Here is a 20,475-nt window from a genome sequence, read left to right on the forward strand (position 1 = left end):
TTTGTTTGCAGGGGATGATCTTATATTTAGAAAACTCTAAAGACAACATAAAAACTGTTTGAATAAATAAATAAATTTGGTAAAGTTGCAGAATATAAAGTAGACATACAAAAACCCAGTTGTGTTTCTATATACTATTGACTAACTATCCAAAAAAAGAAGTCAAGAAAACAATTTCATTTATAATAGCATCAAAAAAATAAAATACTTAAGGTTAAACTCGATCAAGGAGATGAAAGGCTTATATACTAAAAACCACAAATGATTGGTGAAATAAAGAAGACACAAATACTAGGAAAGACACCACATGTTCATGGATTGGAAGACTTAATAATGTAAAAATGTCTATACTATCTAAAGTGATCTCTAGATTGAAAGCAATCCTATCAAAATCCCAATGACATTTTTTTCTTTTGCAGAAATAGAAAACCCATCCTAAAATTCATATGGAATCACGAAAGTCCCTAGATAGAACAAGAAAAACTGGAAACAAATAACAAAGCTGTAAGCATCACACTTTCTGATTTCGAGATATATATAAGCCTCTAGTAATTAAAACTGTATGATGCAGGAAAAACAAAGAAACAAGCATATAGACCAATTGAATGTAAAGTCCAAAAATAAACCCACCCATAGATGGTCAACTGAGTTTTCACAAGGGTGTTAAGGATACACAATGAGGTTGTCTCCCTAACAATGGTACTTAGAAAACTAGATATCCAGATGCAAAAGAATGGCAATAGACACTTATCTTACACCATACCATTAAAAAAAAAAAAAGAAAATACAATGGATTACAGATTTAAACGTAAGACCCAGAAAGACTGAGAAGAAAAAAGAGGGGAAAGTTTCATGACTGGTCCGGGCAATAAGCTTTTAGGTATGACACCAAAGCACAGGCCAGAAAAGCAAAATTCAGTAAGTAAAATTATGTCAAACTAAAAAGTTTCTGCACAGCAAAGTAAACAATCAATAGGGTGAAAAGGGAACCTTTGGAATGGAAAAGAATATTTGAAAGCCATATACCTGATGAGGGGTTAATCTCAAAATATATAAGGAACTGCTACACCTCAATAGCAAAAACAAAACAAATGAACAAGAAACCCAAATAATTTTATTTAAAAATGGACAAAGGACTTGAATAGACATTTATCCAAATTAGACGTACACATGGACAACAGGTACATGAAAAGATGTTCAATATCACTGATTATCAGGGAAATGCAAATCAAAACCAAAATGGGATATCATCTCACACGTGTTATTGTTTAAAAAAAAAAGTAGGATATATTAATGAGGATATGGAGAAATTGGAACTCTTGTACATTGTGTTGGTGGGAATGTAAAATGGTGCAACCATAATGAAAAAAACAGTATGGCAGCTCCTCAAAAAATTAAAAATAGTACTACCATATGATCCAGCAAATCCACCTCTGAGTATGCATCCTAAAAGAATTGAAAACAAGATCTCAATGCACTCCCATGTTTATTGTAGCATTTCACAATAGTCAAGATGTGGAAACAACCTAAGTGTTCATTAATGGACAAATGGATAAAGAAGATGTGTGTGTATATATATTGTTATTTTTATTTGCATTTCCCTTATTATTAATGAAGTTGAATATTTTTTCATGTGAGTTTTGGTTGTTTGCATATCTTTGGGCAAATGTCTATTCAAGTATTTCCCCTATATTTAAATTGGGTTATCATTTTGTTGACTGGTAAGATTTATTCATATATTCTGGATACTAGAGTCTTATCAGCAGTATGCTTTTTAAATAATTTTATCCTGTTCTGTAGTTTTTCCTCTCACTTTCTTGATAATGTCTTTTGATGCATGGAAATTTTTCATTTGGATTAAGTTCAATTTATGTATATATCCTTTTGTTGTTTGTGCTTTTATTGTTATTGCTAAGAATCCAATGTCATGAAGAGTTACCCCTGTATTTTCTTATAAGGGTTTTATGGTAAAAAAAAAAGAGTTTTATGGTTTTAGCTATTTTACTTTGGTCATGAATCCTTTCTGAGATTATTTTTGTATATAGTATAAGTTTGGGTCTAAATTTATTCTTTTGTGTGTTGATATCCAGTTTTCCTAGCATCATTTGTTGAAGTGATTACTCATTCCCATAATTTTATGGGAAATATAGGTACCTTGTCAAAAAACAATTGATTTTTTCCTACAGTGCTTTGAATTTTCATGTGTTTGTCTTTCACCTCTTTAGTTTATCCCTAAGTATTTTGTTATTTTTATGCTATTGTAAATTGTCTTATAACATTCTTTTTCAGATTGTTCTTTTTTGGCCATTTTTTAGGCAACTGATTTTTGCTTGTTGACTTATATTTTGTTATTTTACTGAATACGTTTATTAGTTCCAACAGATATTTTTGGTGAAATTATTAGAGCTTTCTACATACAGTCTTATGTCTTCTGCAGAGATAATTTCATTTTTTCCTTTATTATTTGGATGATTTTTATTACTTTCTTTGCCAGTTACTTTTGGTAGAAATTTCAGAACTGTGTGGAATAGAAGTGACAAAAGCAGGCATTCTTGTCCTGTTCCTGATCTTAGGAAGCAATCTTTCAGCTTTTCACCATCAAGTATGATTTTAGCTTAGGTTTTATAGTATATGACTTTTATTAAATTGAGTAACTTCCTTTCTTTTTCAGGTTTGTAGAATGTATTTATCATGAATGGATGTTGGATTTTGTAAAATGCATTTCCTACATAAACTTAGATCAGCCTTTTTTTTCCTTCATTTTATTAATTCATTTCATTTAATGTATAATCAATGTACATTGCATTGATTGGTTTCCATATAATGAAACATCCTTGCATTCTAAGAATAAATATTACTTGGTTATAGTATATAACCCTTGTAATATGCTCCTGAATTCAGTGGGCTAGTATTTTGTTGAGGGTTTTTGCATCTACATTCATAAAAAATACTGTTCTGTAATTTCTTTTCCTGCGATATCTTTATTTGACTTTGTCATAAGGGTAATGTAGCCTCATGGAATGATTTAGGAAGTGTTGTCTTTATTATTATTTTTTTTTAAGTTTGTGAAATGTTGTTTTTAATTCTTTATTTGTTAAAATTCACCAGAGGAGTCTCTTGCCTAGGACTTTTCTTTTTTGGGAGGCTTTTCATTACTGATTCAATCTCATTGCTTGTCATAGTTCTATTCAGAGTTTCTACTTCTTCTTGAGTCAGTTTTGGTATTTTACGTATTTCTAGGAATTTCTTCATTTGAACTATGATACCTAACTTGTTTGCATAGAATTATTTATAGTATGTTTTCATAATCCTTTTAATTTCTGTAAGGTTGGTAGTGATGTCTCCACTTTCAAATCTGACTTTCACATCTGTATTTGTATCTTCTCTATTTTTTTTTTTTTAGTTATTCTAGGCAATTGTAAGTTTATTCTGTTGATATTTTCAAAGAATCAAAATTTCTTTTATTAGTTCTATTGTTTTTGTATTCTTTATTTTGAACATGATTTTCTAAATTCAGCAGCATTTATACTGATATTTTGCATCCCCTAATTTCCCAAATAAACTGTTTCCTAAATTTTTCTCCTAGACTTTAGGGAGCCAACAGATGGGTTAGAATAGACAAATGCAATAATTTGCAAATAAGGTCTGCTCAGCTCCACCTGGAATTAGAGACCAAAATCCTACACTTTGAATGCAGGATACCACCTTCAAGACTTGATAGCTAAGGAGGGTGACCAAGGGAAGTGAAAGCTCCACAAAGCTTTGCTACCACTCTAAGTTGCTTTTTTCTTGACTCAACATTCAATTCATTTCTATAAATCTTTTATTGTTTTCCAGAGTTTTGGTAAAGTAAATTCTGGGAATTCTTGCTTACTTTTTGATGTTTTGTAGAGGGACAGGAGCTTGGAGCAATCTACTCTATCAGTTTGCTGACTCACCCATCCAGATGTATTCTTGATATCAGAAGTTAATTTTATGATAGTGATATCCATTTTAACCTCAAGGTTCAGCTAGTTTAAAACAAGTAGATCTTTGACTATGGGCAAACATACATATTTTCTGTACCTTATTATAAACTGTAAAATGTTTATTCTTGCCAACAACTTTATTTATTCTTACTTCTTTTAAAACATAAATATAAAGAGTATTAATGAGGTTGTCTAATTTACCTTTTGGAGAAATGAGTGGAATTGTTCTTGGCTTGGCTATCTGCAGTGTTTACTGAAGCCTGAACTTTGAGAAACAAACTTTTTTTTTAAAGTACTTATAAAATGTTCCTTTATTTTTAATCTTTTTATCTTTTTAAAATTCTTTTCTTTTCTTTCTTTTTGCTGAAAAAAAAATAATACACAATGTTATTTTAGTTTTAGGTATACAATAACAGAACAAAAAGACAATCTACAGAATGGAAGAAGATATTTGCAAGTTATATATCCAATAAGGAGTTATTACCCCAAATACGTAATTTATACAACTGAATACCAAAAAATCCAAATACTCTAATTGGAAAATAGACAAAGTGTTTGAATAGAAATTTCTCCAAAGACATACAAATGGTCAACAGATACATGAACATATGCTCAATGTCATTAATCGTTAGGGAAATTTTTAAAAAATTGAAAAAAATAAAATTGCCATATGATCCAGTAATTCCACTACTGTGTATTTACCCAAAGAAAATGAAAACACTAATTTGAGAAGATATATGGATCTGTATGTTTATTGTAGCATGATTTACAATAGCCAAGATACAGAAACAACCCAGTGTCTAACCATAAATGAATGGATAAAGAATATGTGGTATGCACACACACACACACACACACACACACACACACACACTCACACACATGAGTATTACTCATCCATGAAAAATAAATTATTGCCATTTGCAATAACATGGATGGGCTTAGAAGGTGTAATGCTAAGTGATTAGCAAACTCTTAAATAAGTTTCACAACTAGGATCTGCTGTTTAACATCTGACTCAATGTAATGATGTCTAAAAGCATATTAAAATGCTCTTGGTTTGGGGTGCTTGGGTGGCTCAGTCCATTCTGTATTTGGCTCAGGTTGTGATCCCAGGGTCCTGGGATTAAGCCCTGGGTTGGAGTTTTTACACAGTGAGGAGTTTTGGTCTCTCTTTCCTCTCCTTTTGCCCCTCTTCCCCTCCTGTGCTCCCTCCTTCCATCTCAAATAAATTAAATAAATAAATAAATAAATAAATAAATAAAATATTTAAGAAAAAAATAAAAGAGTAAAATGCTCTTGCTTTAATAAGCTCTTCATTTATAGCATAGAGGCTTCAAGATTTAAAGAATGGAAGAGGTAACAAAAGTAATCTTTGAGTTCAAACCCAATATGGCTACTAATAAACAAGAAATGGTTTGTCTTTAACTTAGTCACACTTAAAAACAAAAATCTTATTTACATTGATAATATACAGCAGCATTCTAAAATTGAACTGTAATGCAAAAAGGTCATGATCCAGAATTAACAGACATACATTGTGCCCCTCGTTAACAATAGGTCATGCCTGGAAGTACTCTTCACTCATCTCTTCTATTTCTTCACTATCACATATGTATTTGTGGTATTTGTTCTTCAAACAGTAAGTGTATGTTTATCATAAGTACATTTCTCAGTTATCCCCAGTTAAATTCACACTGCAATGTAGAATAGACTTGTTTAAACTGAAAACACCCTTCTCCATCAAAGAAATTTTGATAGATTTCTAGGGGATTGTAGTTTTATCTCTCTCTTTCCTACCTGCCACTCTAGATAAGCGGTAGCTCTGTGGAATGTGAAAGTAACATTGTAATATCCCTTTCTATTTCAAACGACAATTTATATAGTAATAAGATCCTGAAATTGTAAAATATTAGTGCCAAAAGTCCCTTAGAAACTGAATGATCTTTTACAAGACTTCTATCTAAAGGCCACGAAACTGAGGGTTAGTGAGACATATTGACTTTTCCAAAGACACATAAGGAGGCAGGGCATGGGATGCTTTCACGGTAATAATTGGGAAAAGAGGGATTAAATGCTGAAATTGGTACTTAGAGGTAACAATTGGAAAGAAAGAAGGAAAGAAAGAGAGAAGGAAGGGGGGAGGGAAGGAAGGAGGGAGGGAGGAAAGACACACAGAAAGGAGGGAAGGAAGGAAGGGAGAGGGGGAAAGGGGGAGGGAAGAAATGAGGGAGGGAGGGGGGAAAGCTTTTGAATTACTTAAAGGCTGGTTAATATTGTACAGCATCCAAACTTCCACAGCACAGAAAAATAAAGGAAAGCATTCCATATAGGGGCACCACAGCTTGAAAAATAGGTATGGGTAGTTTGTTCTCAAGATCTGCTCAGCCATCTAGAAAACAATTATTGGAAAAGGTAAGGAATTAGCACACACATTAGGAAAGAGACCCCAAGTCTTTTGCAACATTTGTTTTCCCATGATTAAAAAGAATACAAGGAATTAGTGCCATGAAGCCCCTCTGATTTCCACAAGACCTCTACCATAACACACTGCCTTCCAAGAGGGGGAGCAATAAGAGACTGAATCTGTCTACAGTGGAGAAAAAACCTCAAAGCAACAAATTGATTATTTTTCCACTACTCGTGGACATTTTGATTTTTAATGATTATTTCTTGATACCAACAATTCTGAAAATAATGTGTTACATCTCTCCTTGTGAAAATATTTTGAGAATTTCTCTAATGTAGTTAACTAATGATGTAAGGTGTGTACTTTTTAAAAATTATGAGATATTGCCTCAAAGCTGTCCAGAATTGTTATTGTGTCTTTTGTGTGCCAGATTGGATAGATATTTGTATGTAATAGTTAAATTAACAGCTAGCCAAGTTCTAGATCATCATTCAGAGCTTGGCAGGTGACAAATCACATTTTACAGCTGTGTTCTTTGCCATCTTTGGTTTCTCCCTACTTAATTGGTACAAACACTCAAGTCACAGCTCCCTATAAAATACATTTATTATTTTTGTGTGCAGCTCTTTGCTGCTTTTCCTGATGTCAAAATACAGGGTAGAAAATTTCTATATGGCTTTGCCCTATGAATATTTGTTACATATGGGTCCCATTCATACTTGTGATATTCCACAAGAATGCAGTCAGTACCAGAGTAGGTACCTTTTCTCTCAAATCTCCTTGAAGGGTTGATAGAGATTCTTGAGTCACTGTTCTGCTGACTGCTTGAACTCACCAATGGACAAGATACAGGGATCTTTTGAGTAGACTAATTTGTATCATTTCACATGCCAAATAGATTAAAAAATATGAACTATACAAATATGATGGGAGCCATGTAGGCAGAATCCATTCAAGCATCAGGCAACATTATCTTATTTCCCCAACTTTACCCCAGGCAGGTAAGGGTGGAAAATGGACCCAGCAGATGGTTATGTGAAGCCAACTAGTTGATTCTGATTGCATTGTTTCTTGATGTATCACATCTTTACCTTTCCAACCAAATAAGCCCATGTCTGTCAAAGAAGGAAGTTGAATTGTGTTTGAGCCACAGAGTTCACAGAGAGCAAACTTGCTCTTCTAGAGGTAATGCTGACTCATCAGCCATCACCAGGTGGTATGGAAAATGTAGCCTACAGCTGCAATCCCTCACGTCAATCTCCGTACAGTCAGAATCTCCTGAATGATGCAACTACTCGTCACAACACCCTGTCTGTCACACACTGTCACTTCGTGTCAGTAAGGCAACTGTGTCTCCCTACCTCCACCCCACATGAATGCAGTCCTCTTCAGAGTGAATGACTTAGTGGGAAGAACGTTGGCTGGGTTTTGGCCTTTTAATACCCTGAGCAAAGCAGTGAACACCCCGTCTGGCCATCTGCTGCTGCTCTGTCTGCTAAGAATTCCATTTGATAATCTGCATTCCATAGAGAGTTTTGGGAAGGGAGAGTGGGAAACGTGAACTCAGATTTCCAACTTCTCCGAATCTTCTCCAATATGTTTATGTTTTCCCCATAAGGGTAATTAAAGTGATTTTATATAAAATCTTGTTTGGTTGTATTATATCAAGTCCATTTTCTAACACCATTATATTTTAATAACTTGCAAATCCTTGGCTGTGTATTTTATTATATAGATAAGATGTTAATCATAAGGCCTACTAGTATTCTTTTTTTTTCTAATGTTCTGTTTTGAAGAGCTTTATTTCCAATGGTTTTTATCTCAGTACTTGATGTTCTCGTAAACGTTTTTGTACATCAGTCTTGGTCTACTTTGTACCATGTTTCCCCATTCACACATTTCACACATATATATGTCAGAGGTTTTTCTTAGTGCTTTTAACACATTCATTAGTTATCAGTAATTGAAAGGAAATCTGGTATTCCAGAAATGTAAACCTTTCAATGCTCTTTATAAGTATTTTTTATAAGTATTTTTTTAAAGATTTTATTTATTTATTTGACAGACAGAGATCACAAGCAGGCAGAGAGAGAGGAGAGAGCAGAGAGCCGGATGTGGGGCTTGATCCCATCATGACCTGAGCTGAAGGCAGAGGCTTTAACCCACTGAGCCACCCAGGTGCCCCCCCCCCATTTTTTTTTTTTGCCTGGGAAGACGAGCTTTATTTCAGTTGCCCCAGCCTGGAGGTATAGTTAGTGGCCAGAGGAAGACGGTCGAGCAGGGACTCAGGAGGGAAACCAGTATGTGAGCTGTGTCCTCAAAGTCTAGGAAAGCATGCTGGACAAAAAAAGGAAGGGACCAGTGCTACTAAGTACTGCCATCCAGCCAAGAAGGATGAAGTGTGAGCAGTGGCCATTGGTGACAAATCAACATCCATGGTTTTAAAGTTTAGATGGTCTTAGAGCACCAAAGATTCTGAGAAGATGGCCTCTGATTTGCTGGAGTTGCGTGTCCCAACACACATCTTTCTTTCTTTTTTTTTTTTTTTAACATTTTATTTATTTGGGAGAGAGAGAGAGCACAAGCAGGGGGAGGGGCAGAGGAAGAGGGAGAGGCAGACTCCTCACTGAGCAGGGAACCCCATGCGGGGCTGGATCCCAGGATGGCTGGAGCCAAAGGCAGCTGCTCAACCAACTGAGCTACCCAGGCACCCCAACTAACACCCATCTTTCTTTTGAGTTCAGAATATTGGAAAGATACCTTCAAACAATTGATGGCCAATAGAGGGTAGCAATATCAGCTTTGTTGAAATAAAGATGGCTAGAGAGCATGACTTCCATCTAGGGTCTATTTTCTGTCCCTCCCTTTCTAAAGAAGAGGCCCAATAAGGGGTAGTGAAGAAGCTGGGCCAGAAAGTGCAGATCCCTGGCTAGCAGAAGTGCAGGCCAGAAGTTCTGAAGGGCCATGGCAGTTCTACTTATTTCTGAAATAAGCACCAAAAGACAAGATGCAACTCGTTTTATGCATAGAAATCGTGTGCACCCTTACCAGTGTCCAGGGCAGTAGGGCTCTTCCCAGTCAGATTACCCATATCTCTTTCCAGTTTCCTCCTCTCAGGAAAAGATTCCTTCCCTCTTCTGAAGGAATATGAGGTTGCTGATGTAAGGGTAGTTCTTTTGAGAATACTCAAGCAGAGTCATAGGGAGCAGTATGGTTTCCTAGAAAGAACAAGACAATAGGTATTGATTTCTGACATTTAACCAACTCTGTAAGTTAGACAAATTCCTTAAATGATTTGAACCTCAAACAGGGAGAATATAATACCCATTTCATCGTTTTATTACATATATTAAAGAAGATAATGTCACTGAATAATTTTCCCTCCCTATGGAGTTGCCAGTTCATTGATGGACAGAAAAGTCAAAAGACTTGTTTAATACCTTACCTCATTGAATACTATAGCTATAAAGGTCAAAATGGTTAAATAAGCAATGCTATATAGACATTCTAGTTATTAAGCCAATATTTATTGAATCTCACTGTTCTTCTAGTCCTAATTTACACAAATCAACTACACATAATTGTCCACATAAGCTCTCCAGTCTTACACTAATATGAGCTTGCTTATTTGATTTATACATAGGATTAACAGATTTATTTCTTACTTGACAGACTTTGGAGATGTGTTTTAGTTATTGAGTTCAATAGCTGTGTTTGTTTTAACGTGCAGCACGTGTGTCTGGCTCATACATCTGGGCATGCTCAAGGTTTGGCGGCCATTTCAATGGACTCTAAAGCTAAAGATTTATGTAATGGCCTGTCTATATTCACTATGGCTGATTTACTGAAAAATTAAATTCTGTCCTGTGTGGTGTTATGACAGCTTGTCATAGCAATGTTTCCCCATCGCTGCCAAACTGGAAACTGAGGAATTCAGGACAGGGTTTGGTGCTATCCTCATGGTCTTAAGACCAGGAACCCCCAAATTTCCAAATCCTCTTTCTGTCATCAGCTTTCCTCCCCTCTGGATTCCAGAGATAGTAGCAAACAGAAGGAACAATACCATAATGAGAATCTGGGATAGTAATTTCGGTACAGATTTCTGACAAAAAACTTGGCCAGAGCACATGGCTATGCCTCGAAGCTTTATTGAAGCACCAACTCCCTGCTTGCTTCCCTGTCTCCACTAGAGGTTCTATATCCAGCAATGACATCCTTCAAACATTAATGAGAAATTAAAACATTCTCAGGGAAACAAAAATTGAGATAAATTGTGGCTAGAAAATACATTCTAAAGGAAATATGAAAGGGGTCCTTTAAACTGAAGTGAAAGAATGTTGACTAGTAACTGGGATCCCCATGAAGAAATAAAATAACACTGGTTTAGTTACATAGATAGGTGAATTAAAAAGACTGTATTGATGTATTTTTATGTTTGTAACCCATTTTCCTTTCCTACCCAATTTTAAAAACAGCTCTATAAAGTAATTATTTGTATTGATGGGCAAAGATGTAAATTGTATGACAATAACAAAACAAGAATAGAATAGACCTATGTAAAGAACAAACTTTTTAGTAAATCTGTGTTAATCTGAATTAAATTGCTATAAATCAACATGTTAATTGTAGTTCCCCAGGGAAACCACTGAGAAAATAACTCAAAAAAGAATAGTCTAAGAAAGGCTTATGTTACAGGATTCAGGGTCCAGAGATAAAATCTTACGTTCTTATACAAGTCATTGTTGGCAATTTAGGCCTAGAGAATTTTGCAAAACAAAAAACAAATACACTTGTGCGAGCAGGAGAGCGGTAATGAGAAACTGTGCATGTGAGTATGTAGAAGTGTGTGTGTCTGTGAATTTTAAATTGAATGTGGCCAAAGAAACCAACACTCTAGCAATAATCTCAATATTTATTAGACTTAACAGGAATTTAACTAAAAGCAAGCTCTTGAGGACATTTTTATCAGATGCCCAAAATGTGGCCTTGAAGCTTATCTGAAGCCTACTTAAAGAAATCTGATGAATAAGGAGTATAAAGAGCTTTCAATAGGGAAGATAAGAGATGAAGATCACCATCTGTGACTGAAGAGAGCAAAGTCAGCTACTATGGAAGCACCAAGGAAAGTGACACTCATCTAATGAAAAGGCAATTCGAATGTGAAGACAATGGGGTTGTCATCACCCCCTGTGGAAATTGGCCACCCATTGACAATAATATGGAAGGAATAAAATAAATGAGAGTCAACAAATGTATAAAAACAAATGTTGCAGTAATTTGTTAAGCAGGTTGCATTTTGAAAACAAACTACATTTGTTTGTTTGCCATAACACTGCTGTAATGTTAGTAATTATTTGTTCCTCTTTTCTCTTTTCTGTTTCTTCAGGGTGTTTTAGTTTTAAAGCAGGATAGCTTTTGACAACATGGTAGGCGATGGAGGTAAAGGAGAATAAAGCCAGACTGGGAAATTTCTGTTTTCACTGAAGGGCCGACTCCAAGGTGGATGGTCAGTGGTTTTATAAGCAGTGTTATTCAGAGATAGGCAGTAAGTTTGGATGGGATTCACAATCATTTGATTTATGAGGAGGGTCAATTCTAGGGGACTCAGCACAAGAAGAGTATGCACTATGAAAGGATATTCTATAAAAGCTGGGGATGGGGACCCCTGGTGGAAAATACATTCCAAGAGCAAACAGAAGTGAGTTCTAGTCCACTGAAAGGATATTTTGTAAGAATTAGGAACAGAAGTGGGATTCCAGCAATATGGAGTAGGATTGGCCAATCTATTCCTAGTGATGATCTGAAACCAGTAGAAGTGGGTAAGTAGAAGTCTGTAGCTCAAGCCAGGGTATAGAGATTTACCCACAGTAGAGTGTAATAGAACAATATATGGTTTAACCATAGTAGAAGCCTCCATAGATCACCATAGTAGATAACCTCCATAGATAACTACCTAGATGGGTGAGTGACTTCCAGATTGGACCAGTGAGGGGGGCAAGATTTGAGTCTTGTAGCTGCTCTTAGGCAATGTCCTAGTTCAGTGTTTCCCAAACAGATTTCTGAAGTTACTTATTGTGGTCAAATAAACTTGAAAGCAATGAATGCTATATTTTCATCTGATGGATTTATAAAATATATTATCCTGTAGGAAATTAAAAAAAAAAAAAAAACAGAACTTTGACTATCCCAGCATTTTCTAAATTTACTTAAGAAAGGAATGCTTGGAATGTATTTTGAAAAGTCCTGCTTTAATCCCCTACATTTTTTCTCAGCTCAGAGACCCAGAGATCTGCCCCAGAGGGTTTCCAAAGGCTATACTCCTTGGTAAAAAGAGTTTGCTGCACTCTCCACCTCTCTGTTCAGTCTTTGCATTTGGCCCCTGCAGCCTTTATACCAAAACTGTGGAAGTGTTTTCTTTCCCAAGAAAGGGAACGCCCAGACTTACTTAACTCTGGCTGAGCTTTGCAAATGCTGTCCTCCAAGCCATCGCTTACCACCAGACTAACCCCTACTTCTCTTTCTGATTTTTCTTTAGATAGTACTCCCTCTCAGAAATGTTCACTTTGTCCCCCTGAACCATGCACCACCCACCTGCAGGCGATGTGCCTCCTAGATGTTCCCTGGATCTCTTTTGTTCAGTATGTATTGCACACCTATTTTGTGCGAGGTACTAGTTACTGGGGTTACATCAGGGAACAAAACAAAACTGCTGGCCCTGGGAATCCATCATTAGATACCTGCCTTACGTATGTCTCATTAGATTGTAAAGTATCTACTTTCCTTGTCTGTGTCTCATGCTTCTTCCACTTTGACAAGAACAGGATCCATACAATTATTTCGAAGTTTTATTCCCCAGGCCCAGAACAGTTTTGTCATGTAAATGCTTGTTATGGATATTAAAAAAAAACAAAAAAACACATAATTTCTTCCTCACCTTTTCTTTTGTTTGCTGTAGCTTCATACATGGAAATCTTATCTGGGAAGCTCCGTCTAGGAGGTCAAAGTAATTCAGTGTGCAAATCTCATTATCTGGTCTCAGTGATGATGGAGAGCAGCTCCTGTGACTTTGCCAGGTTCCCCTTGGCCTCCCCTCTGTTTTCTGCCCTGAAGTTCTCCACCACCTCCTGCTAATATTCCCCAGAGCTAGGAGGTTGCAGCTTTGTTAGCGTCTCTAGCAACTTTCTGCACAATGTATAACATTAGTAAATTAAATTAAAATCAATGAATTTCATTTTGCAGTTTGTGTTGAAAATACTCAAATAGCCTTGTCACCTAGAATTGTCAGTCACCTTAGGCTGGGACAGATAGAACAAGATTGAAGTCCGGACCTTGACCAATTTGAATGAAATCCTCCTTTTGCCCTGGTTGGGTTGTGTGACTTTGGGAAGCTTACTTAACATTCTTGAGACTTACTATCCTCATTTGCAAAACAGGGATGACCACGCTCATTGCTGACCTCACAGAACTGTGTGAACATTGAGAGAATGAGGACTGTGATCTACCTCATGTCGTAGTGGGTCTGACAGAGCACAGAAACTCTGTCAATGTGAGTTCCTTCCTTCTCCACAAAGGGTGACTTTCCTTTTACTGAAGGAGAAGGGGAAAGAGATATGAGAATGTCAAATTTTGGTGAGCGTGTTAAATGAAGACACTTGAACATACAGATTTTAGGTCACCCTTAGCTCAGCCTTAATTATTCAAAGGACGGAGTCGGACCAACTTGAGGCACATGAATCATTAAAAAAAAATGCCTACTTCACCTACGTTGGCTCTTCCACTGGCTCTGGGCCCATAATTAAGACTTGTCTGAATAAGCACTAGTATTTTAATCGAGGTATAAGAGGAGGAAGATGAAATGCAGGGAAGATGGAGCTTCCAGCTTTCTTCTGAGTGAAAGATTGCTCACTTTAGAGAATAGAGTGAGCCTTTGAAAAAATGCTTGCAATGGGAAAATTTTAACATTTCCTTTTAACTACACAAGTAACATCAATGCGCTAATTATTCTAAAATGAGCCCAGAATTTGCTGTATGGTTACAGTTTATGAAATACTTGAGCTCCATTACACCAAGAAATAAAACGCTGCAAGTTCATTTCTGTTAATTCATGCATAATTGAAGCAGGAGCTGGTGTGAAGCCGCCAGAATATGCACATTTTCGTTCCTTTGTTCTCTATGCGTTTGTCGTTAAAGGTTTACAACAACAAAAAGGGGTAACTACATTGGACTCATAACTTTTACGAACTGTTTAAATGCATAATGAAGACGATTCATAAAAGTCTCTAATTATAAAAGCACATCACTAAATATGGATTGTAAAATATCTTGTTTACTTTTTATATAAACCCACCGTAGACAAAAGAATATTGCAAACATAGCATGTATTTTGTGTAGGATGGAGATTGGATTTAATTTTCGCTTTAGCGAAGTGGCCCTATGTTACTGGGGCTGATTTTCCTTCAACTGTCTTTTTACCAAAATCAGAGAAGTCATTCTGGCAACTTCTTGGTGAACACGAATGAAGGCGTTGGCTTGTGGAATTCCTTAGTTAAAACTTGAAGCTAAACTACTTTAAAAATAATTCCTTCTTGAAAGTCTTGCTAAAAATGTTGAAATTTTTAAAAATACTGTTGAAATCAAGCCCCCATTGTTTCCTGCCTACCTTATGGAAAAATGCAACATGGCCATCATGATTAAGTATTTATTTGTCTCACTAAGGATTTCAGGTGTTATGAAGGAAGTCATAACAACCATTATCTAATGATTAGGTATTATGGGCCAAGCATATTGGCAGTTGCTTTTTCCCCTGTTGCTTGTCCCCTCAATGCTCCCTATCCCAATATCCCCATTAACCTCAGAATGAACTTCCCTTACATCAAGGCACCTACGAGGCACTCAGAACTGTCTGCGACCCGTTTTGTGAATTCATTTGTGGATGAGTTTATTGTGTAAGGACTTTAAAATAAACATCTCTGAGGCATCTGGGTGGCTCAGTCAGTTAAGTGTCTGCCTTTGGCTCAGGTCATGTTCCCAGGGTCCTGGGATCCAGCCCCACATTGGGCTCTCTGCTCAGTGATGAGTTTGCTTCTCTCTCTTGCCCCTCACCCCGCTCATGCTCAGTCTTTCTCTTTCTCTCTCAAATAAATACATAAAACCTTTTAAAAAATAAAATAAACATCTCTATCTGCAAACTCTCTGTGGCAGTATTACCTATTGCCCCCATTTTACAGATAAGCAACTGAGGCTAAAGGGGTCTGAGACATATTTAGCCATTATAAGAAATAAGGAGATTGATTTCCATGACAGGTTTTCAAACTCCAACCTGAGTTTTGTCCAGTGTTCAAACTACAGTACAGCTCCACTTGCCAGAGTAGCCTCACTGGCCTGGCAGGAAACTCAAGAACGTACAGGGGATTGCATGGGTGTGGGTCAATCTCTGAAAGATGTGCATCTGTATCCACAAACTTTTGTCTGCTTCTGAATTGTTTTTCGTTAATACTTTGGGTTGGCTGAGGCTGTGCCTTGTTGCATTCTTATTAACCAGTTGTTTCCCCACAACAATAATGCCTGGTATTTGAGATTCTATAGTCTGGGGTTGGAAACTCCAGGGCTTATAGGACAATACTGTGTGAGAAGAATCCCAGACTAATACAACCAAGACAGGTGGAGGTTCTGCCCAGACGGTAAGAAACACATAGGAGACTGCGGTCAGAATCGGTGGTTCTAAGAGAAATGCCTAGAGACTGAAAAAGCAAGTTCCCCAACTTCCTTCACTAAATCATAATGCCTTGAAAGGCAACATTTTCTAGAGGAAACTATCCAGGTTTCAGGGTCAGACAAGTCTAGATTCCAATCCTAGTACTTATGAACTGTGTGATTTGGGGATTTTTCTCAGCCTCAACTTCCATCTCTATTGTTAAAAAGAAGACTGCAGGCCCCAAAATGGCACTCTGTAGATTAAGGCCCCAAATCAGTAAATCAAGACTTAATACCTACCCCAACTGCAATTTTAACATAAGCTTTAACTAATCGACATGGGAATTTCCTGGGCAGCACTAGCAAATTTACTGAGAGGCTCCTTTTGGTTCTCTTAGGGGGGCAACCTTGCCTGAAACAATGGATCTTTGCTAAGATTTTCCATTTTCCACTCCCTCTCTATCTCTAAAAGTCTTTCCTTTTCTGTGGCCCTTTGGAGCTCCGTCTCCTTATTGGGTGGGATACTGCCTAATTCATGACTTAAGTAAAAAAGCCAATTAAATCTTTAGAATTTACTCAGTTGAATTTTTGTAGTTTAACACTATAAAATGGGAACACACACCTCATTTCTCCAACTGGGATAAAAAAATTAAATTATGTCTGGAATACCTAGACATAGATTATTTTGGTCTTATTCTTCAGCTTTTTGTATACACTGTCTTTCCGAAGTCTTGGTTGAACTTACAAAATTATTAACATTTGTGATTACAGTCATCAAAACTTTACATTAGGGATGCCTGAGTGGCTCAGTTGGTTAAGTGTTTGCCTTCGGCTCAGGTTATGATCCCAGGGTTGTCAGATTGAGCTCCACATTGGGCTCCCTGCTTAGTGGGGAGCCTGCTTCTCCCTCTCCCTTTGCCTGCTGATCCACCTATTTGGGCTCTCACTCTCTCTCTCTCTCAAATAAATAAATAAAATCTTAAAAAAACCCCACAAAACTTTACATTAAATTTGGAGGAATCACACATGATCTAAAGGTTTTTAGCTTGTATCATCAGTGATCTTTGCCAACACTGTGAGAGATGAGGAGACATCTGGGTCTCCACATTGTGGTCCCTGGAGCCAGCTAGCAAGCCCATTGGAGGAGTTCTGAATGGTATTAATTTCCTTCCATCCTTGAAGTTATAGCTGAGCCTAAATGATAGGTGCAGAAATAGGAAAGCAGGGAACAGACACCATCATGCTGTTACCAAGGCTCTCTGCTCTGGAAATTGGGGGTGTGGCATATTGCTTTAATATACTTGGACTGAGAAAAGTAGACAAAATTTTCTAAATCTGTAATCACATTATTATTCAGATATTTTCTTAGAAATTAAAGCACCCCTAATATTCAGCCAATATATAGGTTGGTTTGTCACTCAGAAAACAGTGTAGACATGTATAAACAATAGGAAATCTTCAGAAAATTCTCCTGTTTTCAGTGGTATTAAACATATAAAGAAATATATAGAAGTGCCTACCCTGTCTCCCTTTCCATCAAACCTACATTATAATAATAACTACAATCAACAACTGTAAAAAATTGGAAGGATTCCCTTCTAGAAATATATGTGGAGAAATATATATGCTCACACATATACAGAGAGATATCATTCTACACATATTGTTCTGTCACCTGAGTTTTGCAAAATAATACATGTGTATCTGTGAAGGTTTTTCGTTCTTTTTTATTAGTTGCATAGTAGTCTTCACATGGATACATCATGAATTATTAAAACTATTTTTTATTGATTACATCCACACTAGTATGGTGTTCTGATGTTCAACTATCTGACAGTGGATATTTTTGAAGACACACTTTTATGCATTTGCATGAGAACTTCTGTGGGAAAAATTCCTTGTGGTAGTTACAGGTTAAAGGGTATGTGCAAGTTGCCTTTCAAAAATGCATTCCCACCAAGGGAACATGGAAGTGCCCCATGCCTTTCCATGTTGACCAGTTCTGGATGCTTGTTTAATCATCAGTTTGACAAGTAAAAGCAGCATGTCATTTTATTAAGATTCACATATTCCTAATTACTAATGAGCCTGATATATTTGTAATATCTTTCTGGCCAGGACGTGAATCTAGCCCAGAGTGAGCTTTCCTCTGGTCCATGCGCATACTCCTGAACTCCACCAGATGTGCAGAAAGCCAGTATTGCTGATCACAGGGACCCTGGGGGTTTTGTGCAAGACCAATTGTGTTGTGTGTGTGTGTGTGTGTGTGTGTGTGTGTGTGTGTGTGTGAGACACATATTGCAGACCAACAAGGCCACATAGACAAAATTTTGGCATTTCCTCTGGGTATTTATCTCTGTAAAAGCATATATTTGCCCAAATAGAATTAAATGGGCCCTAGGTCTTTTTTTTTTCTTAAACTGATTTGAGAAACTTTAATTTCCCAAAATATCTTAAAATCATTTAGAGTTTCCTTAAAACCCTAAAGAATGTGAGAAAAGGATGATTATAAATTAAGAGCTTGGGGTATCTCCTTTAGACATTTTTTATTTTGAATTCATACCTAGTCCTCAATTCCAAAGAGTAGCTAACCATGAAGCAGGCAGCATTCAGTCCAAAGTTATTAAGCATTTGTGACATACCATAAATAAGCAGGTTGGTTCTGGGAGTTTTTTTCCCTACTTTTCAGGAGCTCACAGTCAAGAGAAGAAGGTAAAGATATGAGCACAATACAGTGAACTGAATATTATAGAACGAATAATATTAAGAGCAATGGGAACTCAGAGTTTGGGGATATTTTGGGTCTATTGCCTCTGCCTCCTTTATTGTCTTCATAAGAGCTATACAATCATCTCTGGAAAGAATTTGCTGTGTATGTGTGCCCACACACTAAACCTTTATTGAATTCACTGATCTACAAAATATGGCCATCTCCTACCCAACAATTTTAATGATTGCACCATGCTGAAAGCTGGAGAATGAAGAGACAGATTATAGACCATACCATAATTCAATTATAGAACAACAGAAAGGGAGAGAATTAATAGTCTGAAGTTCCACATTTTCCAATGAGTTGATGCAACTGGCAGAAAAATTAAGTCTCTTTCAGATGCCAGTGCTCACAGAGGTGAAGGTGCAGGAAACAGCATGGAGGGGTTGTCAGGGGCAAAACAAGAAGGCAGACACTAAGACAAAATGAATCATCAAAGCCCATAACACCTGAAGCCCCTGTTCTCAATTCCAATGATTCCTGGCATGGTTGAAAATAGTTGACATATTGCTCCTCTATTATATTTGTGTTTTCATGCTGTCTTTGCTGTTTCAGGCACAGGGAGTACAGCAACAAATATAAAAAGGGAAAATGCCTTTTTACAGCATTTTGCAAAAGCTAAGAAGTGACAAATACTGAAAATTCACAAAACCTTGTCCTTGATCAGTTTTGCACACTCAAGGGTCCTACATAATTTGGGTAAAAAAAAGAGAACACTTTGTGTTGGTCCTTCTAATTCCTCCTTTATTCTATCCAGTCACGCTCTGGTCCTCAGGTTCCTGAAAATCTTCCCTGGACTCCACTGGTCCTTTTCCTCACTGATCTATTCCTCTGCTTTATGAACTTCTTAAAGGACCTTTGTACCGTCTGAATGACTGCACAATGTGCCTCGGGGAATAGATGGAGACTTAATTGACTATTGCGGATGGTTTGTGCAGAAAAGCAATGTTTGGAGAAGTAGATTGGGGTCTCAGTATGGGGGACTGGGATGTTTGGCTATGAAGTTTGGAACTTATTGAATAAGCCCTGGGGCTCCACGTGAAAAATGTGATGCTTTGGTGAGATTAATCAGATATAAACCCAAAGGATGGACAGTGGAGAGGGATAGGAAGAGATACTAAAAGCAGAAAGGCTGTTACAGAAATATAACTGTGAGGTATAAACTCCTATTTGAGCTAGCATTGTAACATTGGAAGTTTAGGGGCATATATAGATTTACCTTTCATTTGATCATCAAATTTTTATTGGACATGTGTATTGGATACATTGTGAAGATCCAAAGATGTATTAAGCAACTTTCTTCCCCTAGCACCTTCTACAATGAATTGTTCCTTTATTTTTAAGATTCACTCCAAATGTGACCTGCTGGAGAAAGTCTTCTCTGACAACATCTCACTTTGAGGTTGGTACCTAGGTTCACACTTTGTCCTGATTTCTGAGGTTAAGTGCTCTTCACATGGTTGTAATTACCTCTTTACATTCATCCACTTTATACTATGAGGCCCTTGAAGTCAGGGACAGTCTCATTCATCTTTGTCTTCCCAGGAAGCCATGCAGTGCCTGCCATGGGGTGGGTCAGCACCAGCTTAAGCAATGGTGACCTCAAGTATGGGGAGGAAATGTGGTTTTGATAC

The sequence above is a fragment of the Enhydra lutris genome, unplaced genomic scaffold, assembly GCF_002288905.1.
Source record: "Enhydra lutris kenyoni isolate GAN:26980312 unplaced genomic scaffold, ASM228890v2 scaffoldscaffold1, whole genome shotgun sequence".
Classification (NCBI taxonomy): Eukaryota; Metazoa; Chordata; class Mammalia; order Carnivora; family Mustelidae; genus Enhydra; species Enhydra lutris.